This window comes from Strongylocentrotus purpuratus, unplaced genomic scaffold (assembly GCF_000002235.5).
Source record: "Strongylocentrotus purpuratus isolate Spur 01 unplaced genomic scaffold, Spur_5.0 spur5_scaffold_16, whole genome shotgun sequence".
Taxonomy (NCBI): domain Eukaryota; kingdom Metazoa; phylum Echinodermata; class Echinoidea; order Camarodonta; family Strongylocentrotidae; genus Strongylocentrotus; species Strongylocentrotus purpuratus.
Genome location: NW_022145601.1, coordinates 5,476,786 through 5,502,583, shown reverse-complemented (window position 1 = coordinate 5,502,583; position 25,798 = coordinate 5,476,786). Strand labels below are relative to the sequence as shown.

Below are 25,798 nucleotides of genomic sequence, written 5' to 3'. Positions count from 1 at the left end.
AGTTTTACGTGGAAATAATGTTTATTTAAACAATAATTAGACCTCAATCACAGAGGACAGTCAGAGGACGGTTCGTGAAAACGAAAAACTTGACATCCACGCTTATAGACTGTGGGGCAAGGGCCAGTTAACCATCTAAAAAAAAGTTTCGTAGTCCCATCTTTGGCAGAGAAAACTAACTATACCAAATGATTGTGATGAAGTTGCTGATGAGAAAACACCTTTGTTCTCCAAATTTCGTACACCTGTTAATGAGATAATCCGCTAATTAGTTTTATTGGATTTTCACAAGATTCCCTTGAAAAAGACTAGCGCCAACTATGGTAAATAAGCCATTTTGCTGATTCAAAAGGCATTCAAAGTTGCTATTTCTTGATTATTTTTTGCAAAATCTTTATTTCAGACCTCTATGAGACTGTTCAGGTGTGATTTTGCTGCGCAATTAATTTAATCCGCTAATTAGTTTTATTGGATTTTAACAAGATTTCCTTGAAAAAGACTAGCGCCAACTATGGTAAAATAGCCATTTTGCTGATTCAAAAGGCATTCAAATTTGCTATTTCTTGATTATTTTTTGCAAAACATTTATTTCGGACCTCTATGAGACTGTTCAGGTGTGATTTTTCTGCGCAATTAATTTATATTTATGCTGTTGGTGAACTTGAAAACACTAATTGCAATTTTCCATGTTTTTTATTTTTATTTCAGCACGTCATCAAGACGAGTTTTGTTAAGCCCAAGTTATGTAATTTCTTGCATCTTGTTTAAGTTACCATCTGTTTGTATATTCATGTCACTCATTTAACTCTTCCTTTTTTCTCTATTTCTCTCTCTCTCTCATCACACACATTTTTTCTTCTCTTCATGTCTCCTCTTAAAAATCTCTTGTTCTTCCCCTGTTGTTTTCTCCTTACTCTTCCTCTCTCCTTCATCATATTTTACCTTATTTAAGTGTACATGTCTTATTAAGTTTCATCAACTGTGCGAACTCCTTCCAATCAAATCATCAATATTGTTGCTTTTAGTTTATTTTCCACTTCCCCGAAAAATATATTGCTGTTCAAAACTTTGTTAATACTAATACAAGGTAGTACTAGACAGCAACACTGCTCATGGTCTGCATAGCATCAGTTTAGAACAATACAAATTTCAAAGAGAAACCTAACAACAAATTCATACCAAAACTGCCAAATAAATTATATTCTTCTCTGTTTAATTTGATTTCATTCATTATGTAAAATTTATTACCGTACTACCCTTTTGTCAATGACATTTATCTACAAGTAGCTTATTACCTGGTACTTTTTCTTATACCGGTACTTGCCACTGCAAGTGAAATCAGAACTATGGTACATGCATGTTGTAATTTACAAATGAAATTTAACTTGAACTGCAAAGATTGTTAACAAAGTTTTTACATAAATATTGATGGAATTGAAATAAATTATGAAACATTGATAAGATGTGTCTAGTCATTTGTTTTTTTTTGTTTTTTTTTGTTTGGTTCAGAGAAAATGTCCTAAAATATGTTGATAGAAAAATGGCCAAAAAGCTGTTACTGTTGAGGAATTCATAAATTTTTAATATTTGGATTAGAACAAGTGTCCAAAGAGTGTGATGGAAAGTTTGAAACGACCCATACATTTGAGCGTAATAAAGTTTTATATTTGACTATAAATCTTGGCAATGCTTCAACATGGCAAAATACATGTATGCATAATAAATAATAAATATCCATGTTATTATTATTATTATGAAACAAATGAGCATGCAATGCAAGTACAATAGTACATTACTGTAAGTGATTACTGGTAATATTACTGTTAGCAAAAATAATTCATTTTGCTTTCCTTGATACAATTCTTATCAATTAATCAATATAATTATCAGGTTTGGAATAAATAGGGAACTGTAGGACATCGTTTCCTTGACATTTGAAGGGAAATGTTTACCTCTTGATGAAATAAAAATTGGAACAGTTTGTAACAATCAAACCTTGGGAGATTAATTTTGGCATCCCAGAGAAAAATTTGTATTGTATTCCTAGGAAATAAAAACATTTTTCCAGCTCTGAAATTATATCTTTACATATATTTAGTATATTCTTATATTACAGGTGCACATAATGTATATGTAAAACACCCCAGTCGACCCATACATTTGTATATGTATATTCATGAAAGGTTGGTTATTTTGTACATAATTTACAAAGGAACCATAGGGATATACAAATCATGCTCAATTTTTTTTTAATCCCCAAATTGAATAAGAAATATCAGAGAAAAAGTTTCACGATGATCTTGCCTTTGTTCATTTTAATTCTGTCATATATATTTGTTGTTATCAATAGAACCAGTTAATGTTGAAAAATCTGCTGATAAACAGCAACAAATATTGCATACATTTAGTGCTCAATATGAACGGCGTAAATTTTATACTAATGGTCTCAAATAGGTCCAACAAATCAAAGCTGACAGATGAGCGCCGAGATTGTAGACTCCTACACAGCTTCTTAGGTTGTGGAGGGATATCAGATGGATCTGGGGGAAAAAGAATATAAAACACTAGGTCAAAATCAAAGCTCATATTATAAATTGGCGATAGCTTCGCTGTCATTTCAAAAATTTCAGATAGCTTTAAAGCTTTTGAAAATTCTTTAAATGTTTCAAAAACAAAAATTTATATTAGTCTATAGATCTAAGTTATTTCGAAATTTGGCAATAGCTTCGCCGTCTTTTCTATTTAAGAAAGTCAAACATTAAAATTGGTGATACTGATAGCTTGACAGCCGCCATGTCTATCTTCATGTTAGAAAAAGTGCCCCTTGTCTAAATAAAATAGGCTTTGTATTTTGACCCCTAGTGTGCAACTAATGTAAACAACACAGCACATTCCAGCAGAAAATATAAACCAGTTTAAAATAATGCTGTTTTGACCAGGCCAACAAGTTAAACTAACTAGGAAGGCATGTCTAATGTTAAGTAAAGCCTGGCTCAATGCGTCCAACTTGACTGATATTTTTTTTTGTTTTCCATTATTATATTTATAATTTACAGCTAGGGAGGGTCTACATGTACGTACATGATTACATCAATGACATGACAAACAAAATTGATGTCAACTCACAGAGGCATTGTGAACGATTCAAACTGACAAACTTCATTATTCAAGCTCCATCATGCATGAATGAAGGGCCTAAATAGAGCCTAGAGCCTAGTAGAAGGTCTAGACTCTAAATAGGTCCATCTAGACCTAGACCTAGGCCTAGATCTAGAATCTAATTTAATAATTAAAGTTTTTTTTTGTAATCTAGAGTCTAGATCAAAGTCGAAGGCAGGGCTTCAATTTTTGCTGGGTTATCATGGTTATTGCAAACAATGAGATTGAAACTCACCTTCAAATTCAGTCTTGTCAGAATCTCGAGGTATTTTACGGAGAAGAGTGCAAAATTGCGACGGATTTCCTTGCCAATGTCGCCCGTATTGAACCGTATATAGAGCGACAGTACCAGTGCAGTGCACTGGTACCGGTACTGTCGCTGTACTCTATACGGTTCAATACGGGCGACATTGGCAAGGAAATCCGTCGCAATTTTGCTCTTTTCTCCGTCCGTATTTTTCAAAATATCAGCAGAAGCAAAAGCTTTGGACCATTTTGTGTCTGTGAATTCTTTCAAAACGACATCATTCACAGTCGGGAAGTGAATAAAACACCTCTTTATCTCTGTATCGGTGACGAAACTTCATCAGCGTCATCCCCCATTATGGTTGTTAGATGTTTCTATGTAGCGAACGAGGACAATGACGTAGGGAAAATCCCGCCTCGTGATTGGTTGAATTGGACACACCTCCGATTTCCCGGCACATTACCCACGAATATTAGGAGGCAACATAATAATTTTCTTTAATTAGTTTTCACGAAAAACCGTAAAGAAAATGAGGAGAACAAACGGTAAATATGTTTTTAATAATTTTCTTTATATTTTCATACTGGTTTGGTTGACTGCCACTGATGGGACTACGAAACAACACAATACAGTGACTTGCCCTACAGTCTATTAGGCTCGTCTTCACGTAGTGGCCCCGCAGCTTACGCGGCCCCGTTTCCCCTATTGGTTATGTGAAATTTCGTTTTTACGAACCGTCCCAGTTGACGTGCGCGCTGTGCAAAGCAATGCCCATTTGCGTACCCCCCCCCCCCCCCACCCATAAAACTATATTTGTCATACCTAGCTGATTCTGTTTCCTCGAAATCACAGCACTATATTCAATATTAGACTCACATCACTCTGCCCCATCCAGAAATTCATCTTGAATCCTTCACATAATGCAGGAAATGTAATAATTTGTTAGTGACTCTAAATGCCTGTTATGGAAATTGTACTGTCCTGCTTCATATGTGATTTAAGTTTAATTGAATATTTTTGTCAATGATCAATAGCATATTTGTATACTTTTTGTTGGGGGGGGGCACACCAAGCACTATGTACAACTTCTTCTCAATTCTTTCTTTCTCTCTCTCTCTCTCTCTCTCTCTCTCTAGCTCTCTCATGCAAACAAGAACATCCCCTTCTTCTCTTTCTTTCTCTCTCTTTATCTCTCTTTTGTCGTTTATTACCCCTCTTTGTTGTCACATAAGTCATTATCATTTTAGTACATTACTCTCTCAGACACATTTCTCCTATAAACAAATCTAACTAAATAAGAATAAACGTTGAATAGCACAAAGCAATCAAATCTTAAGATTAATACTTTCGTCTTGATTATGACTGCATTTATTTCTTTGCAATATACAGTAACTGGAATCGTTTTTGTACAGTTCATTTCACAATTACATGTACAATCATTAAAAATTGAAAAATCATAATAATAATAATAATAATAATAATAATAGCCTAATAGTTCACTCAAAATTTTATCAAACCGAAACGGAAATTCTTTTTGCCCAATTGATCGTGAGCCCGGCAGCCACTGAGCAGCGCCAGATCGACGTTGCTCTATCCCTTATTGTTGAACGCCAAACAAGGTAGCAACAACTCCCATCTTTTAACGTCTTTTGGTATGACGCGGCCGAGATTCGAACCCACGACCTCCCGGTTGTGAGGCGGACGCTCTACTGACTGAGCCAACACTCCGGTGTAATGAATCATGTTTGAATATCAAAATTGCAACTTATTTAACTGTAGCCCGCACTCATGGCAAAAAATACAACATGATAGCTCTATAAAGAAGGGGGGTACCGGTGTTCTTGGAAAATTCTGAAATGCAAATTCACAAGGCCACTGATTAGGGGGAGGGAGGGTTACATTGGTTTGAGTACTGCCACAATCGAAGAGCTTAAAAGAAAATCATTAATTATTTATATTTTTTGTGTATGACATACAAAGTTGTCAGCTGCATACGTCCCTGTTGCCTCATAAAATTGCAGATCTGAGATTTACATAGATGTTGTAATCTAACTTTTCAAACATTATTTCTTATTCTATGTCTGATTTCTTTCAAACTTTCACCAGTCTATTACACTCATTTTGTTCTGCTTTAACATAAATCAACTTGTTTACAGAGGTTGGATTGCCCTTTGAAATATAAACTATTAGCAATTAATATTAGTCCTACATGCCAAATCCTTCTAAAAACATACAACACTGTAAGTTTATGGGATTAAAACTTCTTACATGCAACTTTCATATGATGGATGACCTTAGTCTGTGCTGTTCTTAGTGAGGAAGGAGGGAGGTTGTCACTGTCAAAATAATAATAACAATATGCTCAACGCGCCTTAACTATTACCCTGGCTCTGCTAGGCAGCCGCTTTCGGTGCTCACAGCAGAGTGGCAAATGTAGATTAATATCTTGCCAAAAGACATTACTGCTGTGGCGGGACTTGAACCATGGATCCTGTGATCCACAGTCCAACGACTTATCCATTAGACCACAAAACCTCTAAATGGAGGCACATTCGGAGTCAGAGTCTCCTGTCAGTGTTGCAGTCCCTGTCCAGTCCACATCCATCTAGCTCATAGTGACTCTTGAACCCACCCTACGCCTTCCGTTATATCGAAGATCTCGTTTCTTGCCACAATTGATCTCTCCATCACGATCCCACCTAACAATAACTTCTGTATTTTTGTCCATCCTAAGAGGTAATTGACAAAAGATTGTTACAATCAAGTTATCAATAACTCTGTTCAATGATAAGTAGAGAGGACATAGTAATTTTATTTCATAAAACAGGAATGAAACCTAGAAACGGGTATTAAATAAAAAGTGGTTTTACTCTGTCCTAAATTGATATTTTGAAATATACAGTAACTATAAATGAAAATCAGAATATGAATTTAAGGTCTACTTTTAACAGAAAAAAAGCGAAGCATGCACCGAGTAGAAAAGCAGATTTGCAATTGTTTTATAAATACTGTTGCACCATTTATTCACTTAGAATGTAATTTGTGACATTGTGGCACTAAATTCCTGGTAGGAAATCAGAGTGGTATAACTCCTATTTAAAAATATGAATGGCTTTCCTGTGTTCAACACTTTTAGGTTGGGAGGATTGGTATATTGTTTAAAAAATTGTGACAGCATACTCCATGGTCTGTATGGTACTATTGTATTCCATTTCAATAAAAAATGTAGCGAACATCTATACAGTATTTATCAACCACTGAAGATGATATGATAGGGTTCCATATGTATATTACTGGGTTTGTTGTCAATCATTGAATTGATATGTTCATATCTAAAGAAGATATAAAATCTGCAGGTTATCAGCAAATTTGTGATGAATGTTATAAACCCAGTAAGTAACAATGAATGCACTTGCATGTACTTGTCTGCCAGATTGAAAGAAACTTTATTATATCAACTTTCAGAAAGACCACTCAATAAGGATCAATATTCAAAGTTAGTCAAGAGTATAATATCATTCATTATTATTTATGGTGCAATTATCGCATAAAGACACGCGTGATGTAGCAGCGGGTAATATAAGAGCATATTACCATGCGTTTCACATCTGGGTACTTGTACATGATACATATATAAGTGATACTTGAAATATAAGAAGAGGATAATTGATAATAATAACATTGACTGGCTCACATTTTGGTTGATATGAGACAATATTGCCCTCAACATAACCATATTGCCCTTGTCTTCGACCCGGCCAATATGATTATATTTGGGCAATATAGTTTCATATTCCCATTAAAGCCAGTCAAAATTATAAAAATATTTCATATATAAACAATATAAAATGTAACAAATTAGGTTAAAACTTACCTTTGATGACTGAGGGGACTTAGCTATTCAGTCGGTCGGTCTGTCAGTCGTTTGGTCTGACCTCCAAACCGTGGTATTGGAAAAGCAATCAGTTCAAGGGCAGAGGGTGAAGATGCTGGGTTAAAAGGAGAATATATTTGATAACTCATGATGGATGCAGAAAACCCCCAACACAGCTCGTACAGGAAGCTATACTGGGATGATATGATTTTAAAATCGCATCTCTTCAAAAAATTACAGGCATCAGGTTAATGCATATTATTTTATTTTTTCTGTGATGAAACAACACAAATTAGTGTAACTCTCCTTCTTCACCCCTTCCCCCTATGAAAAAAAGACAATAAGAAAAATACAAAATATAAGATGAAGCCTGTCATCTTGTAAGTTGATACACCATAAGTAGCTCAAACATGACATGTTGGCAAAATGAATGTCTGTCACGCACATTAAAGAGCGAGGAACTTGTGTTTGATGCCTTACAATACCATCAACTGCCTAAAACCTTTCAAAGCAAGATCAGTCATGCGTTTATGAAAAAAATTTGAGTGTTTGAGAACCCGTCATCTTTGGAGGGCCCTCCTAGCACCCCCACCACTTTGCGCACATTAGAAAATTACTTCCCAGCATAGTTTTGTCCATGGATCATTGTTATGTAAATGAAAACAGTTCATTTGTTTGCTAAAGATTGACCCCTCCCCCTCGCCAGCCCAACTCCCAATCTATAACTTTTCTTTTGGAGCTAATTTCCTTACCACACATACCTTGTCAATTTGCTAAAAGCTCTCCACATCAGCTGCACAAACTCCTACATGGACATCAACCACTGGGGGTGCTAGTGGTCCCTCATCTCTTGCGTATCCCAGCTGTCTATTCTACTGGTAAACTATGAAAAAATATGAAAAGTATTTCTTTAATTTTTCTGCATTTGTTCAAACAAGCCACTTAATCTCACGGTTGGATATCCCTTTAACTTATTAGCAAGCACATCATTATCTAAAGCAATTAAGAAGACCTTGCATAATTAAGTCTCAGTCTTGCAAACATGGGATGAAACAACCCAAATTAGTGCTAACTCCCCCCCCCCCCCCCCCCCCCCCTCACAACGTGACGGACATGTGCGCTATACCAGAAGCCACTACGGTAGCACTATTATTATAAGCAAACCCCCCCCCCCCCCAACAAAACAAAAAGCCTGGGTCCAAGGCAAAAGGTACACCTTAAGTAGCTCAACCACAACTTTGGTGGCAAAATGAAATTATCATGCACAATAAAGAGGGAGGAATTTGTAGTGGACGTCTTCCCATACCATCAGCTTTATCTTTGTCTTTAAAGCAAATTAATTAAGAGCAGGCATGCGTTTATGAGCATAAAGCAGAGTGAATAAGAAGCCGCTCCAGCCTATGCTAGGTTGACCCCCCCCCCCATCCATTAGTACCTCAACAACATGCTAAAAGCTCTCCACGTCAAACTCCTACTTAGACATCAGCCACTGGGCCTGGGAGTGCTAGTGATGGTCCTCTCAGCCGGCTATTCTACTGGTAAAACCGGGAAGAAACATGAAATGTATTTGCTTCATTTTTCTGCATTTGCTGAAATTAAGCCACTTCATCTCAATTCTCATGGTTGGATTTCCCTTTAAATTATTAGCAAGCACAAAATTGTTTATTCATTCAAGCATACCTGGCTTTACTATTCAAGTCTCAGTCTCGTATTTATAACATGAACATGGAAAGAGCTTACGAGGGGGTCATGTAACATTTAAATCTAGTACTAGGAGTACGTAAGTACTAATGTAGTAGATCTAGACTCTAGGCTCGCGCTCGAGCCTAGACTCAACTCCTACGTCGCAATTGCCATTTTATGATTTGGCCTTGTCATATCAACATTGACATTGAATTTTAACCAAAATGTGCCCTTGGCTAATTGGGCCTTGCCTTGGAGGCTTGGGCTGGTACTGCTTAATCAGTTAACATAGTTAATGTAAAATTATTAATATTATTAATGATATCTCCCCTGCCCTGGCCTGGGCTTCACTCTTCAGCGAATTCGCCTTGCGACTCGTGACATTGTTGTTATTGCATGTAACTGCTCCTGCACTTATACATGTTCAAGCTTATCTAAGATACTGTGTTACTTAATACTTAGTAGCACTCTGTTGATAGTACTAGTAGTAGTAGTAGGCGAGTACTACGTACTACTAGATCTGCATACTAGTAGACCGACAATACAACTCACGCAGAAAACAGTGCGTGGGACTGTAATGACCTATCTCGCCATTTCGTAACTTGATATCCGTTTAGAATATGAGTTTGTTTATACTGCTACAGACGATATTATTGAACGATGCATAACATTTTTTTAAAATAAGTGAAAATAATTACCTAGGGCTGTCAGATTCCTCTAACAATTCCGCCAGAAGCACCGGCATCTGTGACAAAGGCTTCGCGGAGCCGGTTCGTGTACGATTATCAATAGCAGACTACATTTGCGCGTAAGAGGCCACTTCGTGAAAACGGTGTTTGCCAGTTGTACCGCTTGTGATACGTTTCGTGACGTCACGTATGACGTAATTAAGCAAGATTAGACTTTGAAAATTACTGAAGTTGTAGACATTTATATACATTGCTCAAAAACGGTCAAAACTCGAAATTAAAAATTTCAACGATTTTGGCCAGTGAGGCCACTTCGTGAAAACGGTGACGATAATTATATGATTCTATACATATTATCTTCTATGCACGTTTACAAAGTAATGGTAAAGAATATTGCAAATAAACCCAAATACAACATTGTTTAAATCAAACGTATAAAGCATATCACATGCATACACAATATTGTTGCAACTTTGAAAATATATAATACATAGTATCTGTATCTACTAGTAACTACTAAAGCCTTAATCGAGGGGAGGGGGGGGGGGGGTGGGCAGTTTTGGGGTGTGCCGCTCAAGCCTCGAAACCCCTAACCATTTATAAGGGTTATATGGGGGAGATTTTTCTCCATTTTTCGAAATTTTCGGAAAAAACGGACCCAAGTTTAGGGATATTTTTGTTAAAAATGGGACCCAAATTTTGAGATTTTGAGTGTGTGTGTGGGAAAGTGCCCCATTAGAGAGTACCCCCCCCCCCCCCCCCCCCCCCCCCTCCGGAGGCAGAGCCTAGATATGCCAGTTTCTGGCTGTGTGCGGAGGTAGGAGCTAACCTTATTTTGCGGACGATGCCAGCGACGATTGACAAGGTTTTGTGCTCTACCCGTCCCCTCCTTCACTGAGTCTCGTCGCACATGCCATGCTTACGTACGTACGCTAGCATTGCAGCGCGCGCATGATCGTCGACGTTGTGTGTGCGTAATGCTTTCCCAAAACCATAGAGCTAGAGAGCTACTAGATATATGCACAAAATACACCAGTAGGCCTATAAACAGTTCAGTGCAGTGCTTATGGTCATTGGAGCTGGATACTTCCGAATTGAATCTTAGACTTTAATTGGGAATATATTCACTATTCAAAGGTAAGTACATTAATTCAGTCATGGCTTAAATATTATCAATATAAGACGCATTTTATTGGAAATTGGCCACAATCATTAAATTACAGTAACTCCAAGACAGGGCCGCGTAAAACAACTCTCCATCGGCATCGATCGCCTCACGCTTGGACGGTCCGGAGACGAGAGATAAAGCGGCAAGCGGCGGACTGGCCGGGTTCTGTACTGGCTGTGGGCTTGAATGAGAGAGTTTTTGAAATTGGGCATAGATCTAGATCTAGGCCTAGTCTGAACATGGTCTCAAGGCACTGGAAGTGAGCAGTAATCTTCTAGTTATACCATGGACCCACTAGCTAGATCTACTTGTGCAGTGGCAGTTTCCAGACCATGACCAGGAAAGGAATTGCTACTTGCAAGTAGACTGTCTAGAGTCTGGCTGCTTGCAACAAATTCCTGTCCTGACCAGTTTGCTTCAATGAGCATGATTATGATGATCACTGATCTGCTGATGATGAGCTGAGTCGATATCGTTGCCCACAATCTCGCCTAATTCTCGGACCATTGTTATTTGTCAAAGGCACACTGCCATACTTGTAGCTACTTGCTCCCTCTAGATCTATATAGAAAACTTCCCCAATCGGTGCCTGTTGGTCCCCCATGATCCTCTTTTTCTTATGTTAAATGAGAGCTGAGTTAATGAGATAGCCACCTGTCACAGTGACCTCGATGGCTTGCTGTGTGGTCTAATCCCTTCTTGCCCAGTAGTGGTGACGGTCTTTAAAAGTAAAAGTAAAACGATTGTCCAATAATTAACTTGTAGTTGTACACAGGAGCACCGTCTAGTATTTGGCCTTAACATAAAAAGAACAGCAAATCTAACAATAATTAGATCTAGATCTAGGCCTAAACAATCTATGAAGTTTGAATTATGTAACCACGGGCGTGGCAATTCTCTTACATCAATAAATAAGCTACAGTACAAATACAATGGACATGATGGAAGTGAAGATTAGCCTTTTGAGGTGTCTAGACTTGTAATTACTAATTGCTATAAAAAGTATAAATATCAAGATATGCCATGCCCATGGCCGTGCTAGAGTTGTGAATGAATGAATCAAAGTACTGCATCATGTGTATCTAGGCCTAGACCGAAAGCTTCAGTCTCTATAATCGTCGGTTGTTCCACTGAGACTACGTCTGGCTCCACTAGACCTCCGGTTATAGAGACAGAACGACTGCCTATGCCAGCCTGTGTTGAACTTATTCCGCTAGATTTTAGCCGCTAGGCCCCTCCCACAAACTTGCCACGGCCGTATTGTTATGCCCCCAAAATCCCCCAAAATGTCATTTTACCTCGTCCATATCCAATTTTAAATTAGGCCTAGGCTATAATACATCGGTTCCACTTACTAATTTGATGGAAATAATCCGTTTAATGGTCCCTTTTAAGGAAATTATGGGTCAAAATCGACATCCATGTTGAAAATCTTGCAAGCCGTGTTAAACTCTCGTTGCCGTCAATCTCATCCCTTCTAGTCTACGCCGAAGGCAAAATGATTATGAAGGAAAAAACTGTGATAACGCCATTACGAGCGTGTAGATGGCGCACAGTTTTTCCTTCATTATCATTTTGCCTTCGGCGTAGACTAGAAGGGATGAGATTGACGGCAGCGAGAGTTTAACACGGCTTGCAAGATTTTCAACATGGATGTCGATTTTGACCCATAATTTCCTTAAAAGGGACCATTAAACGGATTATTTACATCAAATTAGTAAGTGGAACCGATGTATTATAGCCTAGGCCTAATTTAAAATTGGATATGGACGAGGTAAAATGACATTTTGGGGGATTTTGGGGGCATAACAATACGGCCGTGGCAAGTTTGTGGGAGGGGCCTAGCGGCTAAAATCTAGCGGAATAAGTTCAACACAGGCTGGCATAGGCAGTCGTTCAGTCTCTATAACCGGAGGTCTAGTGGAGCCAGACGTAGTCTCAGTGGAACAACCGACGGTATAGAGACTGAAGCTTTCGGTCTAATCTAGGCCTGGCTGTCGAGGTCTAGACTCTAGACCTAATGTTGTTTGTATCTCATTATCTCCGACACCTTTCTCCCTCTAACTAATCTTCTAAGGCTCTATCCATCTGTACTGTAACTAACAGACCATCTTTGTTCCTCTTATTTTTTGAAATATATTATCACACTGTGCACACATCATGACATAATTGTCCATGAACATTCGGCAAAACTTCGGCAGACTCGCAGCTCAGCTCAGTGCAGTACCGACGATCCGAGAGTGAGAGAGTTGGGCTGGATTCATCTCAGATGACTTGATGAAAGAGAGGACAGGGTGAATCAGTCCCGTGGGTAACACGAAAGAAAAGAATGCTACTAAAAGTAGGACCATGTTTTTCCTTGTGTATTATTAACACGAATGTGATGAGTCAGCAAAGAATGATGATAAACATGATTGGTCAATGGTCCACCGTCACGAAGGTCATTTGGTTGTTAATTCCCCCAAACTGGACTGTTGGACAAGTTGGTTTCCATGGCAAGTGGTTTAGCATCTGCATGACCCGAGATGTTTGTTATTTTGGTATGTAAAATTCGAATTAATGCCTTTCTTTTCTATTGAACAATAAAATGTACATGTAGTAGTACAGTAGATCTACGTGCGCTATTTATTTAATTCGAGCCATGAGGCATGTACCATGTTTATGTTATCACCCTGTCTGTTGTATTCGATTACGATATTTCTCTTACAAGGCCGTTTCAAAGACCAATAGTCGTGTCCAGTACATGAGCAAAATGACGGCCATCTGGTGCTTCGGACCAAGATCTACTACATTTTTGTGCGCAAAAGGTGTGACAAATCGGACAGATATGTGTAGCGCTGTAAATTCAAACAGATGTGAACGCCCCGGCCGCGCCCCGGACAATGTGTCGATCGGGGGCTATTCACTCGGAATGATAGGGTGCTATGTTTTGAATACTAAAGGAACAATTGATTCGTGCTATAATTAGGTGGTCTGCGGTGAAATGATAATAATTATGTATGCCTTATATTATCAATGGCAAACCCTGGACCACCCGGTGACGAGTCCACTGCTCTCTACTACTTAGCCATCACGTCTCCTGTATTTATGCTACCCTTTCTCATCAGTGCTAGTGTAAAGGAGCGATAAGACCACACTGCAAGGTCACTGGACAGGTGGTTATCTCATCAATTCAGCTCTCAATTAACATAAGAAGGAGAGGATAATGGGGGACCAATGCAATGGTCACCGATTCAGCATTGTTTGTTATATAGAGGGCGCAAGAATCTTTTTTTTTTTTAAACCACATGGATTTTGTTCGCTTCATATTTATCATGAATGATATGGTTAACGACAATGAAATGTTCATGATATGTGTCATATTCAAGATTATTGATTCTTGAGAAGAGATTATTTAAATTACTGATGCGTGACGTCATCTGGGCGCCATTTTGTTAATTTATATTATTGTCCATATTCCCGTCATACATTGTAATTTCTGAGTGATATACAGTGCGACCCAGCAAAAACGAAACCGAGAATTATCTATGTTTTTACCATAACTTAATCACAATTATAATTAATAATTTTGTAAAGCTTAGATCCTCCTCTTTCATTTGATGCAACTCATATGATGCATATTTCACGCATGAGTGATTAAAAGCAATTTGAAGGAAGGAAACCAAGGAGTCATTTGGCGGGCGGTATCTGAATTTCGAAGAAGAAAAAAAAAATCAAAGTTTCTGCCCTTTCATATGACACCTCAGTCTGGAAAAAATGAGCTAGGAATAACAAAGTTCTGTTCGTTTAAAGTAGTGCTTGCATTTCCATAATTTTGTTAAACGAAATCGTTTTCACTGGCTGCCTGCCGTAGCAACAAATGAATAACCAAAAGACTTAACTCCGTTTCGTTGACAATCGACCGTAGATGAAAGACTTCATGCACAACGTTTAATCTGAGATGCACGGCCCTACGTGTTTCAGTGTCTATTAATATTGAAGCTCTAAAAATCGCGCTTCAAAATGATCAAGAAGTGCCTCTAAAAAGTTAAAATCTTTGAGTGACCAGTTTTACCATACTCATTTCCCCCAATTTACTGTAGTGATATGAAAACCGTTAGGTAAACGCAAAATTTGGTTTCGATTTCCAATCATAAATATCTTGATAATCAAACAGGCGATCGGCTTGTAAAAGTCATGGGGTTTCTGACTGACCTAACAGTTTATAATTACCATTGCAGCATGAGCTAAATCCAGGATTTTGTTTCAGAATCTGAGACAAAGTTACCGGATGCCTTTAAAGTTGCCGACATGCATTGACCACCAGCGTTGCCGGATGTATGATTGTTATGAATATAGTGAAGTTGTTTAGAATCAAGGGATATTCAAAAGGGCTTTTTACACATCCGGTGGTGATACATGTAGATGAAACGATGAAATGTGGATTAAAACTAAGCATGTCGGAACAAGAGTGTTAGGAAACTCTGAAAAATCGTTTCACACCTCAATCGGATAGAGATGAGAGTCAAGAGAAAGGAATTGACCTCGATGCGGATCAATGTCATATACAATATACCTCGAAGGAACAATGATTTAAAGGTAAAGATCAGTTCTGTTCATGCGAATGCATTGTGAAAGCGACGTGTAGAATCGATCACAAAAGGTTGATCATCTAGCATATAAGTATTGGTGTGTACTGCAAGGTTCTGGAATCATCAAAATGATTAGAAATTTGGCCCAGTCTTGGTAAAGTGACAAGCACTGTACACAGAAAGATGTATATGGGACTACGCGACACGTGCGCGATATCTATCAGGTCCAAAAAGATATAATCATGTACCAAATATATCAATATAAGTAGGCGGTTTCCCGGCAAAATTTGTTTCATCACGTATTAGTCAAAACATATTATTTCACATGATTGGTAAGAGCTTCCATTTCATTTTTTTTTTGAGAGGGGGGGGGGGGCGTTTCCAAAACTGGTCTTTACCTTTAAGACAAACGAGGTAGGCATTTTCAGACCTCAGTCGGTCGGAGATGAAGATTCGCAGCAAGTTTAAAGTACACGCTGATTCATTGTGACACAGATGAAATCGCAGTTGAGATGCGATGTTATTATTAGACGAATTATTTCATTCACCTGTTTCAAATGAAAAAAATAGAATGCAAATAGCATTATACGTCTTTGTAGTAGGTCCATGGGTAGAGCAAGTCATAATGTTGTTACCGTAACGAGCAACAACTAATCTATGCAAATTGAATTCTGAGATTTCTGATTAATGAGAATTTGAGATACATTTATCCGTAAGTGGCGTAACGGGTGAATTAATTAATTTATTTCAAGGAGCTTCGCAAAGGCATGCCTATGCTTACATTACAATACGAAAATGGCCGATTGTGATGCGGATTAAATTCCACATCTGTTTGGCCAGAGATAAAGAGTGATACAGTATAAGGGACGAATGTGGCGTCGCATCGCACAATGGTTTATTTTCGTAATGTAAGTAAGTCTTTGTGAAGTGCCTCAATACAAATTATTTCATTCACCTGATAAGAATAATAGTATTTCAATAGACAGAATCTGAACTGCATACATTAGTTGTTCCCGGTTTGGACAAACATTATGGCTTGACATACCTAGCAACACTGCAGTTTGCATTCTGACTATTGAAATATTGTTATTCTTATCAGGTGAATGAAATAATTTGTATAAGGGACTTTTAGATTTGCCGAACGACAACGTGGATTGCTACGATCGAAGTCCTTTTAATGCACTGTCTTGAAAGGACGTCACACGTATCAGTCCACGCAAATCTAAAAGTCCCTATTGAGGCACTTCACAAAGACTTAGAAATGCACTAAATTTGGTTACATTACGAAAATGGCCTATTGAAGTGCATGTAGGCTTTTATACATGCACTTGACATTTCAATACAATGTTATCGAACTATCCAGTTGCTTGCAACTAAGTTTACATATTTCTTATAATATTATCCAAGTGTTTAATTTTGCATGGAAAAGATCAATGGTAAATGTGTGAATTTATTCATAATCTGTTTTCCTGATCACAGTAGATAGTAAATTTGTGACGTATGAGGAATCCTGAATATATATAAATTAGTCATTTTCGCAATACATTAAAATGTGATGCATGCATAATATGAAGGGCCTACATTGCCTACGTTTCTAATGCCATTAACGAACTACATGTACATGTACGTACATGTACGGCCCAGCGGTGGCAAGAAGAGGAACAGGAAAAGGAAGGAGAGTTATGGAATCTACATCTAAGGCCCCGGAAATTAGGCCAACCTCAAAATTTTGTGTAATATTTGATTTGATTTGATTTGATTTGATTTATTGGTTTCTGAATCTTTTCTTTTTTTCATCATACAATATGGTTTGATGCAATATTTTAAGTGTTTAGATAATAAACGAAATTAAACAAATATATTTAATGCATTAACACATTAGATGCAGGAGGGCTACAGAAAAAAGGCAAAGTAGCTTGACGTGTTATCATTGTCATATTTTACACACCTGTATATCTTAAAAAGTTTGCACACTCTGCAGTGCTTCCTGCAATGATGCAGAAACCCAACTCCTGTTTCCAAGAAGAGGTGAACCATGTTGTGCCTTCTTCCAAAAATGAAACTAAATCGAAGGCGTTGGTCATGTCAGTGGTTTCTGCCTGATAGCATCAGTTCTATACCTGATGCTTCACAGTAAACACCTATTCTGACCAGCCTCTTCATTTCTTTTCTGTAAGAAAATACAACTTTTAAATTTTAATCTCTTTAATTTTTGTCGGTTAAGTTAATTATTATTATTCCATTGCTATATTACATTGTTGTCCTGCAACACATGATGAAGTGAATGTTATTAGTTATATCAGAACCAATAAAGTGTATTTTATGAAACCAGATATATTGATGAGAGATGCAGGCTTAATTGTCTACGTGACATGTACATGTATCTTGTACGGTGTTGGTTATGTTTATGAAGCATATAGATTATAATCAAAAATTAATTATGGTCGTTTGATTATAAAGTGGAAGTAGTAAATCTTTATATATTCATATTAAGTCAGGTTAAACCAACTATTGTAAACACACCTCATAATGTACATGTACATGTATGTATGTATGCTACTATGCTTAAAGGTAAAGACCAGTTAGGGTCATGCGATTGCATTGTGAAAGAAACGTTGTGGAATCGATCAGAAAAGGTTGATCATCTAGCATCTAGCATCTGCAAGGTTCTGGAATCATCAAAATGATAAGAAATTTGGCCCATTCTTCGTAAAGTTACAAGCACTATACACAGAAAGATGTATATGGGACTACCCTATATCTCTCACAGACCATGAGAGAAACAAATTTACCAAATATATGAATTAGTAGGCGGTTTCCCGGCAAATTTTTTATCATCATGTATTACTCAAAACATATTCTTTCACATGATTGGTAATGAGAGCTTCCATTTCATTTTTTGAAATTGGGGCGTTTCCAATACTGGTCTTTACCTTTAATGTGATATATGTATAATGACTATAGTTCATACCCCCACTTAACCAGCGGAGCAAAAAGAGTACAGTAGTAACGTTAATCCTGATACCAATTCAATAGTCTGTGCATTGGGAGAAGTTTCTCGATCTGGTCTTTATCAGAAGTAACTGGTGACAAGTTATGACTTATAAATGGCTTTTGGTCAGGGCCCACTCAGGGGTAGTCCACCAACTGGAGAAATTAGAGAATATCGTGGAAAAGAGAGAATTTGGGTTCGTAGTTCAAGTTTCTAATCTTGATAAATGAGTTTGTTATGAATTTGTAGTTTCTCTCTCTCTCTCTTTCTCTTTCCCTTCTCTCTCTCTCTCTCTCTCTCTCTCTCTCTTTTACTCCCTTTCATCCTGTTTTTCCCTCTTTAACTATATTTGAAGACCGAGTGTGATTTTTTTAGAATATGTTCCTTGTCTCTAGACTCTTTTATTATACTTTTGTCACTGCATATAGAGGAGAGTTTTGCTAGAATTGAGAAAGTAATTTTGTATTATTTCAGGAAAGGATTTTAGGGTTACTGACTTACTGCGATTTTAGACATGTCGGGATATTAGAAAAAGTTGGGTAATTGTGTAAAAAGACACAGGACGACTTTTAACTGGTTCACCTTGGTCTATACATTACAGTTAACCATGTTCAGGTTTAACGTTAAGCAGTAATATGCTACAGTGTATGCCAAATCCAATGTTGTTTTTATGAATTCGTGTTCATATAATTCAATCCGTATTACTTGTAAATAGCTGTAATTAGTCTCATTATTGGAATATGTTATTGTATGTTTATCGTTATTAAAGATCAGTTCTATACATGATGCTTCACAGTAAACACATATTCTGACCAGCCTCTTCATTTCATTTCAGAATTGATATCATTTACTCCCGGACCGGGATATATGTAAATCCTGTGACAATTATAGTGCGGTATTTGGTGTACACAATTATTGTAACAAGTTAAGATACGAATTAGTAATTTGTCAACATCAAGGTCCTAGTACGATTTCGGACGAAACTGTTTTTCCTTCCGACACTTTCCATTATCCCGCTCTTCGCAGAGGCATGTACGGAATAGACCTCTTTACTATTGCATTTCAATTTATGAACGTTTCTCTTCCGAGCCCCATGCACTATGAACATGACAGACAATGAAAGCGGACAAAATATACAGTTCCTCAGGTAAACAAAGGGACATCCCTTCACTGCTATTATGTAAAAATATGTAGAACAGGTGTCACATGCATATTCACCTGTTCTACACATTTTTACATAATAGCAGTGAAGGGATGTTTCTTTGTCTACCTGAGGGACTGTATATTTTGTCCGCTTTCATTGTCTGTCATGTTCATAGTGATGCATGGTTACTATCTTTTTGATTCACATGTTATGCAATATAACATCACTATGGGTGGACTCACTTTCCATACACTACATACAGTGGTTGTGGGTACATGCATGTACACCTGTACTCTCCCTGGTACATACATGTACATGTATGTCGGACCATGGACCTATTTCGTAGTAGGTCCATGGTTGGAAAAGACTCTCGGATGCTTTTTTCTGCCGTTTAAAATAAGGTCCATGAAATCAGCCATTTCACGGCTGCAGTCTGAGCATGAGCAGATAAAGGTCATTGCAGGACAAATCGTGAAATACACTGGAGACAATATACATGACATGTGCTCATGAAAGTTATGTAATCATTATTCATTTATGCACGAGCAGTGCACTCCATGATACACAAGTGGAAGTATTCTTTGGAACGGGGACACAAAGGCTATTTACACACACTGTTTGTAGCACCTCCGTCGCTGTAGGAGTGATTATTTCAAAATGTGCAAAGTGGGACCTCTTCATGTTTTGAAGATCTTATTTGGGGTCATTTGGGACATGTGCTAGCCGTAAACTGGTCTATTGTTCAAGAAGGAGGCATAAAATTGTTAAACATTGTGTATTGTTTAGAGTGGCTATTGGGACATTGCGAGCTGAGTAAACAAGTTCTTGGCATAAACATGATGAAAAGATTTGCCTTCCGTTTTGAAGCCAGTGAACAAAGGAGAATCAGGTGAAGAAGATAAAAAGGAAATTCCTGTGCATCATTGGGCATTGGATGTGGAATGCACCATTTGGAACTTGGTGCATAATTCAGCATGTTCCTACATTGTATGTGACTTGTCTGCCCATGCGCACATGGTATCCGTTCTCCGAACTGACTGGGCTATAAGACCCGTTCTCATCAGTCGGCGTTCTCAGGTTAGTCGGAAACACTTCACAGATTGGATGAGTTTGTGATGAGCGTGGTACACGGTAGCCTCTTGTCGATGCCCTCGCGCTGTTGGAGTCTCTAAATTCTGACGAGCGAAGCGAGTCAGAGAAACCGAGGCGCTTGCGCGGAGGGCCTCTTGACAAGTGATCTGAATTATATATTCATGAGACCCGATTTCCTACTGAATTATGCATGTCTAGACCGCAGCGATTGTGTGTTTGTACGTGTGTGTTCGGGATTGCCCAACTAGGCTAGTCTGCAAGCACAAACCCTAATTTGACACTGTATCAAAAAATCATTGTGCCTTGAGAGAAGCCTATCCCAGCTATCTACTGGTACCTACTGGTTGTACCAATATAGGTCAGGAGCAGCTATAGTACGTGGCATATGGTAGTCTTATAGTGCACACTCTCTTTTACGACTGACCAGGGTTTGTGCTTGCAGACTACAACTAGGCGGCCAGTCTCGCTCTCACGGAGGGAATTCGCACAGAGCGGTAGATATTACGTCATAGTAGCTCTCTCTGATTGGATGACTTTCACCGAACTCTGCTGGGTCGGAATATTCGCCAAACAAAGTAAAACATAAGAAATTCAGATCACTTGTCAAGAGGCCCTCCGCGCAAGCGCCTCGGTTTCTCTGACTCGCTTCGCTCGTCAGAATTTAGAGACTCCAACAGCGCGAGGGCATCGACAAGAGGCTAGGTACACGGCGGCATCATCATAAATTCACATTTTCAGCTCATACTTTTTCACCAGCTTTCTTTCCGACGAATTCTCATGAGACTCTTCATCTTCATCGCTCCAAGGTGAGGTCATAGTCATGTACTGTACGTGTATGTCAGGTTCTAGACTTGAGGGGAGGAGGGGTTTCCACAGTCTCTGTTTACTGTTTTGTCACTATTCATTGTTTATTCACAATGTCTAATTTGTGAAACATTTTTGAATAAAAGTCAAAGAAGTTGGGTAAAGAGAGTTGAGCAGTTCGGTTTAACAAGAAATCGTTTCATGATCATGTTGACAATGCCAACGTATCGTCAACTTATCCCAACCCACATGGCTGGCATAGGAAGGGGAGCAGGGATGCAGATGTCTCTATTTTTTTTGTCTAGTTTGTATATGGATAAACTGTAAGAAAGACTTCCCTCTGTACTGAACAACGTAATTGTTACCAGGTATAGCTAGTCATGACACAGCCAGAGAATGGCAGAGACTGATTGCAGAATTTAATTTATGCAAGGCTGAGCTGACGATGTTGTGAAAATCATGGTTGTAGTTTAATAATGTGTCACATTAGAGTCTGTGGACGCAGACTAGACATGTACTACTGGTCAGGAAGATGGATAAACCGGGATGCGTCATCTGTCGGGACTGGACAAAGCTGCCTTTTGTTTCGAGTATGTAAACAAGTGTGGACTGGCAAACATCAATGATTTATGCGGAATGTGTACTCCGTAGTGGAAAGTGTGGTCATCAGATTTACGAAGAAATTGCGAAGAATCATCACCGGAATTAGGAGGGTGCACTGACCGATCGCAAATTACCCCCCCCCCCCTTTTTTTTTTGGGGGGGGGGGGGGGGATTTCCATTTGACGTTGACCACGTTGGGTTCAGATGTAGACGTCAGACATAATTATCGGAGTTATCTGTGCTGACAGGGGAAATTTGTGTTTTTTTAAAATTAAGATTTGAATCTGAAGTTTATGTAACTTGTCTTTATTTTTCTTGAAGTGCAAGACATCTGGTTGCATATATATGCTTTCTTAGCAGTCAGGTAAAATAACTACCACCGTTCATTTCTCTTGAAATCGTATGTCCTACATGAAATGTGCGTTTTTTTCATCTCCCACAAATACGATTTAGGCCTTTTCACCTTTCAGTGGTACAATTAAAGGGATAGTTGAGTTCTGTTGCAGAGGGCACTACACAAACTAATTTTTTTGTGAGAAAATGAAAAACCGAGTGTCAAATTTGAAAGAACATAATATTTAAATGACAAAATCATCTTTGCTTGATAAGATCGGTTCCGAGACGGCTGAAATATAACGATTTCTAATACTTGTGTACCACCACAAATATTCGATATTTTGACAAATTTGAAAAAACCGTTGAAAAAAACGAAATAATGCCTTTTTACGTCGTATGCCGATGTTGGCTTTTTTGTTGGCATTTTCGTGTTGCTTATATTACCCACAATAAGCCGGCTCATGTATTGATATTTTTAATTAAATAATTAATTAACGGTCACCATGTTTTTTTGAAAGTGGAACTGAATTTCTATGATCGTATTGGCTAAATTTCACACATTTTGGGGTCTAAAATTACCTTCATAGCAATTTTAGGTTCTAAAAGGGCACTATAAATGTCATAGATAAGAATAAGAGCAATAACCATGCACCTTGAAGGCATTTGCGGTCTGAAAACAGAACTCAACTATCCCTTTAAACTAAAGTTGTGTGACGTACATGATGTAGATGGCAAAATATCCACATACCTGTAGAGGGAAAAAAAACTTGAGTTCTGGTAAAAAAAAAAAAGAAAATGAATTCTCACATAATCTAACGAAACTTGCACTGAATGATCAAGATTACAAATAAATGTCATGAGCCAAACAATTTTGGAAGAAAATGTATACTGGCTGAGTAATGAGCATAGAAAGATAAGGAAATAAGGGTAGTACTAGCACCGACACCATGTGTGTTGTCCCATATACATCTTTCTGTGTAAGTGATTGTTACTTTACCAAGACTCTGCCAAATTTATGATGATTTTGATGACTCCAGAACCTTGCATTACACACCATTACTTACGTGCTATATGATCAACTTTTCTGATACATTCCACACCTTTTCTTTCACAATGCAATCGCATTACCAGAACTCAAGTTTATCTTTAATGGGTGCTAGATTGTGATTGCTGCTGTAAATTGCATTGGAATAATGCTCTTCTGCAAGGCACCCGAGCTACACATTGTATGATTAAGGAGTAATTAGGCTGACGGCTATACAAACTCCTTCTCTTCGTGGAATTAAAAAAAGCGTTTTGTTAAGAGCTCCAGTAAGAAGATCAAGCGTGAATGTAATGTTAATCCCCGACATCCAACTCCTTGTTTTGAATACCACTTGCACCAAACAAACTCGCTCAGCAGTCTTATCGCCTTTAAAATTCCACGGGATTATTTGCTTACAACTACCTACATATTCTCCGGAGATTAATGTCACCTCTCTGGCTGCCAACCACCGCCGATAATTGACACACTCCAGGGTTTTGCTTTGCAATTCTCCCTCTTTCCCTCCCCATCCACACCGAGACGTAAGAATAGATCAAACCTCGTGGTCGAAAAAAGGTGCCAGTGAATTCAAACTTGAGGATGGACAGGAACAAATATTGAGAAGAAAAAAAGACACCCCCCCCCCCCCCAGATCGTATTAACACTTTGTTTTTCCTTGCTTGGTGATATACAATACTGATCTTCCTGTTAGGCCTCAACTTATTTTTAGGGACTGGGAAAACCCACTGACCCGAAGGTCAGATAATGTACCGCGCCATTCAAATTTATGCACACATCTCATCCAAAATTGCCCCCGGTACTAACATGTAAAAAGGTTTGCCGACGTCCCAACATGAACAAGGTGGATTCTTTTCAGTGGTAGAGACGCGAATTTGAAACACTGATTACCGGTAAGTTCTTTTCTTTGGATTCTCTTCAATGGTAGAGACGGCGAATTTGAAACACTGATTACCGATAAGTTCTTTTCTTTGGATTCTCTTCAATGGTAGAGACGGCGAATTTGAAACACTGATTACCGATAAGTTCTTTTCTTTGAAGAATCATCAAAAATTAGAAAACATTCTAGGGTTTACATCTGTGTATCCCTGGTACGCGCAGAATGCAAGGTCCTTTAATCCTTCTTATTCTTTGAGGGGAAACATATTTCAAATTATTTGTTTCTTTTTTCTTCTTGGCTCAGAAATTGTGAGAATATTCACCTGTTGCTGGTTCCGTAATGTTCATACAGTATGCGAGATCTCTGCATGTTTTGATCGCACCGGAATTTTCTGTGTGTTAATGATGTTGTATGTAAAGCTGATTAGTTTAGAGCTCTTATAATTAATCAGCTTTTAAAAACATTTCCCGTGTGTGAAAGCGGGGATGGACTTGTAAAGTCTATGCGCGCTTATAGTGGCCGACTTCTGAGGTCGTTTCAATGAAACTCGAGTACAATTATCTACACAGTTCCTTACAAATTCCTAATTCCTTTTGTGAGTCGAGTTCGTCCGTTGCATCCACAATGTTGCGTTTATAATTGGTACCACAAATAATTGTAGGTGCTTCAATGCATTATGCAAATTCAGTGACAATAGATGCGGATTAAGTGGTGTGCGCAAGACGGCCGATCAGGTGTATTTGCGTACAGAATTTCTTTTCAATTTCTTAAATCCACACGAGAAGTTAACTTTGCTGATACTCTATTTCATTTAGTCGCTTTTCCTGGCATTAAATATGAACAACATGGAATGAATGTTCGGTCAGTGCAGTTTGTTGTACCAAACTCGGTTCCTGTGATCACACCGAAATATGGTTAGACAGGCCAGGTTCTGGTAACTTATTTAGGACCAGGAAGTTTGGATGGACCACTTGCAATGCCATCAACATGCAGAAGTAAGATCTACCGCGATTTCAACGAGTGAGAGTCGGCATGTTGTGATGTGGGTGTGAGAAAGCGGCAAGAAAGTTCTGGAAGATAGGAAATGTAATATCCTGCTGATTTCTTAAAGAGAACAGCAATCGGATGAGTTAATAAATCATGTTAAAGATCGGGTGACATCCAATTATATATTTATAAGTTTGTTCATGTTGATGTGCAGGGCTGCATACAACCCATATTTTGTTATTCAAACATCTAAATATATTTTATAGATTTTTGAATATTTAAACAAAAATAACCTCAGACCTGCTTAAAGCCACACTGTCCTACTTGTAGCTACTTGCTCCCTCTACATAGAAAACAATGACTAATCGGTGACCAGTAAACTATGGCAGATAAGCTTTAAAGCTTATCTGTACTAGTTTATTGGAGGGATTAGACCACTCTGCAAGGTCACTGGACAGGTGGTTATCTCATCAACTCGGCTCTCAGTTAACATAAGAAAAAGAGGATCATGGGGGACCAATGGTCAC

The 25,798-nt window shown here is 38.2% G+C and overlaps 1 protein-coding gene and 2 long non-coding RNA genes across 7 annotated transcripts in view; 1 reads left to right on the top strand and 2 right to left on the bottom strand.

Moving 5' to 3' along the window:
* Positions 1–1,192: 1,192 nt before the first annotated feature.
* On the bottom strand, positions 1,193–4,052 carry LOC115924470. Its single transcript, XR_004064324.1, has 2 exons — positions 3,395–4,052; positions 1,193–2,540 (listed from the first exon to the last, which is right to left on the bottom strand). It is a non-coding gene; the product is annotated as an uncharacterized LOC115924470 (long non-coding RNA).
* A 1,311-nt stretch (positions 4,053–5,363) lies between these two features.
* Positions 5,364–9,948, bottom strand: LOC115924469. 3 transcript variants are annotated; one of them, XR_004064321.1, is made up of 5 exons: positions 9,662–9,948; positions 8,716–8,815; positions 8,042–8,163; positions 7,281–7,395; positions 5,364–6,135 (listed from the first exon to the last, which is right to left on the bottom strand). It is a non-coding gene; the product is annotated as an uncharacterized LOC115924469 (long non-coding RNA). The 3 variants fall into 3 exon arrangements; XR_004064322.1 differs by having other exon boundaries at positions 8,716–8,812; XR_004064323.1 differs by lacking the exon at positions 8,716–8,815.
* A 732-nt stretch (positions 9,949–10,680) lies between these two features.
* LOC100888674 (serine-rich adhesin for platelets) overlaps positions 10,681–25,798 on the top strand; it is a 32,712-nt gene continuing 17,594 nt past the window's right edge. The window contains exons 1-2 of one of the 3 annotated variants that reach the window (XM_011662670.2): positions 20,082–20,651; positions 21,322–21,425. The gene's annotated coding sequence lies outside the window, so the exon portion shown is untranslated. Of the gene's footprint in view, positions 10,790–20,081; positions 20,652–21,321; positions 21,426–24,987; positions 25,280–25,798 lie in introns of those variants that run through there. The other 2 variants (XM_011662672.2, XM_011662671.2) reach the window with 2 other exon arrangements.